General features: G+C 42.0%; 1 long non-coding RNA gene across 2 annotated transcripts in view; it reads right to left on the bottom strand.

Moving 5' to 3' along the window:
* Positions 1-1,139: 1,139 nt before the first annotated feature.
* Positions 1,140-6,000, bottom strand: part of LOC148055543 (uncharacterized) — a 276,819-nt gene continuing 271,958 nt past the window's right edge. For both annotated transcript variants that reach the window (XR_015705312.1, XR_015705313.1), the window contains exon 12: positions 1,140-1,605. This is a non-coding gene — a long non-coding RNA (uncharacterized LOC148055543). The remainder of the gene's footprint in view (positions 1,606-6,000) is intronic.

The following is a 6,000-nucleotide window of genomic DNA, read 5'->3' as shown; positions in this document are numbered from 1 at the left end:
AAACCAGAAAATTACCGGAATAACTGAAGCACCTGACTTTGCAGTATTCCGTAACGAGGTACGGTGGCAATCTTTTGGACATCTACTTTTCAATATAAAATCATCCCTATAATTTTCTCATCGATGCATTTTAATATTGGTGGTGACAAGGACGCCAGTATGCCACTGGCCTTCCCATGTCAAAGAGCGCTGTTTCAATGTGCACTTTTGATCTCTGTGGCCTTTGTCATCTATCTGAAAATTCATCCAAGTCCCGTTGATTAGAAGACAACAGAAGCTGTATAGTTTCCTCCTGACCACGACATTTGCTTCAGAACACGTGCTAAGTGTTGGGGTACTGCAGCAAGAAGTTACCCATGCATATTCTCTCCTTAGCGTGATTTCTTGCATTATGTGAGCTAGAAGAGGTATGAAATTGAGATGAAGAGATTAATAATTTTTCATTTATCTTAATCTCTCATTTTATACAGGAAGTTTGTGAACAGGGAGCTCTTAAGGGGAGCTATAGGAAGCAGAGGCATGGGAAGAAAGAAAGGAGAGAAGAAATTAAATGCTCCACCCTGCTGTTATGCCTGACCATTTAACCCACTGGGATGCCACCCGAGTGAAACGAACGGGAAAAACACTGCAAAGAAGCGTTTTCTACAGATAAGCAGTGTGATACTTGTGTAAGACTGAGGACAGCTTTTGCAGTCATCAGAGCACTTGGCTCAGGTTCACATTTACAAAATATGTTATTTAGAAATAGGCAGGAAAAAAATCAAGTATCTAGATTGAGGTAGAAATTGCTCTTTTATAGTACTGAAGCCCACAGTATATTCCAGTGTATTTTATCCTGAAATGTCAAACATACTTAAAACTGCCTATTATTCTTAGTTTCTATCAGTTGAATAATTTCCTTGACTTCAAAACGGTTACTTGAGTGAGAAGTATGGGATTAACCATTTGACAGATTTTACTAGTGTTGACATTATACTTCTAAATCATCAGGTTTTATTTTTCTATTTATGCTTTAAAATGATATATAAGCCATAATACTGTAAAAAAAACCTCAATACACATTATAAATAAAATCATACCGTTTTCTTCTCTATGATCTTTTTTAAGAACAAAACTTGAAACGTTTTCCAGGAGATTTGTGACACAGGAAAATTACCTCTTGTAAGAATGTTGGTTTTTCAGATGGGTTAAGGTAACACAACTTTCAGTACATCTAAGATTTTACGAGGTCTCCGAGTCAAATCACCGCCTTAAGTTCCAACAGCGTTTTAAAAGGTGCGAGCGCACTATCCATCAAAACTACTGCGCATATCGGGGAGACGCGCCATGGGTTACTTGTCTGAATGCTGATACTGTCAAGACTGGGCTGATAACATAGTCCAAGTTCTGCGGAGGGTACCTTTGCTGCGCCCTGAGGAGCATCCTGCCCTTGCACTACGTGGGGAGTGAACCACCTGGTGGGACGCGGGGTGAAGCAGCTGAACACAAGCTGGAGGCTGAAACACCAATGCTCTGCTGTTGGTGATGACGGACGTCTGGGTGAGATGAGCCTTGAATCAAGGGAGCTGGAAACAGCTTGTCAGGTGTAAGGACAGGAGAATAACTCTACGGGTAGAAGAAATAGAGAGAGAGGACCTACTTTAGAAAGAAAAAAGGTGTTTCACCATCCAGAAGTTTTGCAGCAAAAAGGACAGAAAAGACAGATTTAAACATCATGCTTCAAGAAGGCTGTTATTTATCTAGAGTCCAAGCCTGCCTGCAGGGAAGCCGGATCCTGTTTACAAGCAGAAACGTCTGTTTTTACACAAATGACATTCTGCAATGTGACCCCATTTTCCCTTCCTCTCCACAGATGGTAATAAAAATGAGAATGACAGAAATATGAGGAAAGGTTTGTGTGCTAAGAAGCTTGAGCTGATCTAATGAAAACCTTACAAGATGACATAAGCAATAAATCTGTTATTAGAACAGTACAAACAACAAAACAGCCGGTGCAACAACTGTACTAAATTATTAGGTTTTTTTGGGCAGCGTATAAAAAAGAAATACTTGGACTGACTTCTCTTAGTGGCATAGATATGGGAAAAGGAAATATTTTGATGACCATAAAGAGAGTACGCTTGTAGCACCTATAAAAGAAGGAGCTTTTAATTGCATCTGGGTAGCAGCTGAATCCAAGTCTCTCAAACGTTCCTGAAAATATGCTTGATGAGCAGTGAAATCTGGGAGTGACGCATTTATCTAGACAGTTATGGCTTCACTGAAGCCATTCAGTAGGACAGAAGATAGTGCGGTACTTCACTGCCAAACCTGAACAAGTGTAACTGAAATACTTGTGACCAAGTCTGGACTTTCGTCATCTGTTTTACTTCTGGCACTTGTACGGTCTTTTCCGCGTGTCTTTGCTGATATTTACAGCCCTGCACGCTGTTCCCAATTACACCCCCCCACACACACACTTTTTGGCTGCTCTGGCCAAATTTCTTCAAATTCTCCTTGCACCAGGAGGATTCCTAGGTTTAACAGGCTTTTAATGACTAAAGAAGTTGCTTTGCTCAGTGACTCCATGAGGGCCACACTCCCCAGCGAGAACTGCATGCACTGAAAAAGTGGGTAAAAAACGTAGACAAGGAGGGAGTGAGAATGAGAATGTGAAATTTGGAATTGCTGCACATTGTTTTTTCAACTGAAAAGCAAAAAAATCTGTGTGGGAGAGATCCCCTGAGATTTGCATGGGTTTTGTTTTTCTTACACGATTCTCACTCACCATCCTCTTTTAATGTGGACTACAGTGCCCCCTATATAAATCAGCTCCTTATCCTTGCTTTGTAAGATTATAGTAGGCTTTAGAAGGTGCAGTGATAATGTATCTTGCCAGGTATTTATTGATTCTTGCTTCAGTTTTACGCTCACTATTCTGTCCTGCTACCTTTTATTGAAAACGTATGTCCCTTTTCCATATCCATATTCATCTATCTTCCCTGTCCCATTATATTAGGAGATGTGTGTGCATCAGTTAAACTTGTAAATGGTTTATGTGCTTGTGCCTGAAGGCATTCTAGCGTGTTGCTCATACATCCAATATTGAAAGCAGTTCACAAACAATGGCAATAGCACACGCAGAGGTATATATTTCAATGCAGGCAAGCAGAGAGACATATCTACACGTAACAGGAACAAAATCAAGAAATTAAACGTTATCTCTTTTTAAAAAAATAGCTACGAAGGCTTCTCTGCTGCTCGGAGGGGAAAGAAGGGCTGAGCTGAGGCTGCCCGCTGCCTGCCGAGCCGCGCTGGGGGTGCTGCCGGGGCGGGCAGCTCCGCAGCCCCTGGGGCCCCCAGCTCTGCTCCCCGGGAAGCCCGCGGTCATGCAGAGAGCCTGCACGGCAGACAGACACACACCCTGCACGGCAGACGCCCTGCCAACAGCACGCAGCTACCGCTGCAGAGTAACAACGGAGGCGGCGCTCTGTGCAAACCTGGCAGCATCTGGAGCGAAATTGTTCTCTGGGTGTGCTAGCAAGCTGCAGCTTCCAAACAAAAAGACTAAAACAATACAGTGACTCAACTGGAAGAGGACAAGGCTGTCAGAAGTGTCTCCTTGGACTCCCCCCGCCCGGCCTCTAAGGGAGTCTACAGCTGTGGCCTTAACGTCCTTGCATCAGTTATCTGCAGCAGTAGGTCCCGCACTTCACAGATCGCTCATTTGCCTAGCTCACCAGCCTTCTGGAATTTCTCCGTTTATTACAATATGGCAACCTAGAAAAGCAACACATTTACATATTCTGTTCAGAACCCTTTAAATATATATAAGATAGAAGGGTACTTGATTTTTTAGAAAGAGTACTGTTAATTCTTATTCCATAAAAATATATTTAGCAGATTCGTTAATAATGCTTGAAAAATCTTAGCCTTTCTCACTAATAATTATTCATCTCTCATTCCTTTACACAACAACAGTTACCACAAATAAGCGAAGAAATGAGTGATATGACCTTCAAGTGAATGGCAAGTTCTCAGTTGTCAGAGATTTTCTGGGAAATAGCGCACCTTTCTTACACACCAAGATGTAACACTGCTTCTATCAGTACCAATATATCCTCAACAATTTACTATCTGTATTAAAAGATGCTATCATTTTTGCTTATATTAATACTAATATGTTGCTTCTTCAAAGTAAACATGGACTTTGCTAACTATTAACTGATAGCAAAGTGCACTGGATTGTCTAAGTGGTAATAAACTTCCAAGGCTCACATTTAAACTCTGGACCATCAGAGGTTCACAGCCTACAGTCTGAAAAGCACTGGATCGCTTAGCTTAATGGTATTTTCTCTCTCTAAAGTGTTCTAAACCATACATGATTTCTACAGTCGGGTGGTGCCAAATACGAAGATTTAAGGTTCAGTGCAGTTGGGATTAAATAGCTCCAAGGAGGCCCCATCAAGAATTGGAGAAACCACGAACTTCTTAGCTTTTCTTACTTGGAAATGGTGGGGAGAGCTGATGCACAAACCCGCATGCCACGCGGCTCGATGTCCAGTTGTCCAGCATCTAAAATGCCGTTTTCATAACTGTCTTGGCGAGCTGGTAATATTGCTCCTCGGGAAGTAACCTCTGAGCAGACACAGGTATGCTTAAAAGGGAACACTGCCAAAACACCTGCTATTCACATTCTTCAAATACTCTTTCTCCCAAGTACGTTATCTTTCATTAGAGAAACCATACCCTTCGCGTTCACGTGGTCAGTGCATCTGTCTCGCTCTATTTCTGGCTCATTGAGAAAAAACATCTTGGTGCCTTGCCAAATGAAGAAAAAGAAAAGGAAAAAAATTAGGCATAAGGATTAATGAAACCAAGAAAATAAATCCCTGTTGGCATTAGAAGTACAAGGACAGTCACTTTTATAAGAGTTCACTGTGTTTTCCGGCATAGGGTATGAGGTTTGAAATGGAAAGAATGGCTTTTTCTGAAAGTGAACATTATTTGCGTGTTATTTTTTTTTAAAGACAGAGAGTCCAGAAAGCACAGACACAACGTGGGGGTGTAATCAGCTGCAATACTGAATCTTACAAAGTGTAGGCTTTGCATTTACGCTGCCTTTCACTTTGTTCACTGCACCCACCTGCAGGCCATATGCAATACACGCACACAAACCAGCACTGAGGCTTTGGACTGTGACGCTACAGCAGAACTGAACTCAAACCCTGCCTCTCAGAGAGATTTCCTAAATACTGTGAGAAAAATAACTGAACGACTCTATTGCAAATACCGACAAGTAGATAACAATACGTCCTTTTTTATAGATTGAGATTGGAACCTTTTCACAGCAGGGTCTTCTTGCAGGTCCGTATTTGTAGGATGTTTAATGTAATGCCTGCCCCGACCCAGGCAAACCTTCTGGGCTGTAATGTAAGTAATAGCAGCAACGCTTAAAATTCTCCTCTGTCTCTGGTTGGAAAGTGCTATTATGGAACCACAGACGAGAAAATTAGGAAAAGGTATTGATTGAAGTTGTCACGACTTCTCTAAACCATTTGGATGTGCTCAGCAGCATTCCCAAGACGTATGCCAAGTTAAATATGTAGAAGCACATTATCAAATCCACATGACGGTGCTCGAACAGACTCGCTGGCAATTCACTTAGAGCTGCACTTGCTTTTCATGCAGTCTACAGCATCAGCTCCACAAACCAGCGAATATTTTGCAAACCAGACTGAAGGACATTATGGGGTCATGTTTTACTGTCCAACTGATTTTCAGAAGGAAAATTCCCTTCTACACATTTTGCAGCACCCCAGTATTTGCACAAAAGCGTCCTTTGCCTTCACGTGAGATGAAGCTTGATGCTGCAAGAGCTTCACGCATTCAGCTGTTGCTTCAGCAGACTATAATACACAAAGGAGAGCAGGAAACCAGTGGCATCAGTTCAGAGCCCAGCAAAATGCGACCGAGATTTCATTCGCGATCACCAAAAAGATGTTCAGGCTAAAGATGCCA

This window comes from Nipponia nippon, unplaced genomic scaffold (assembly GCF_047370975.1).
Source record: "Nipponia nippon isolate SJK-2023a ecotype South Korea unplaced genomic scaffold, ASM4737097v1 scaffold_21, whole genome shotgun sequence".
Lineage (NCBI taxonomy): Eukaryota > Metazoa > Chordata > Aves > Pelecaniformes > Threskiornithidae > Nipponia > Nipponia nippon.
The sequence above is the reverse complement of the archived record's forward strand: the minus strand, read 5'-3'. Positions and strand labels throughout refer to the sequence as shown.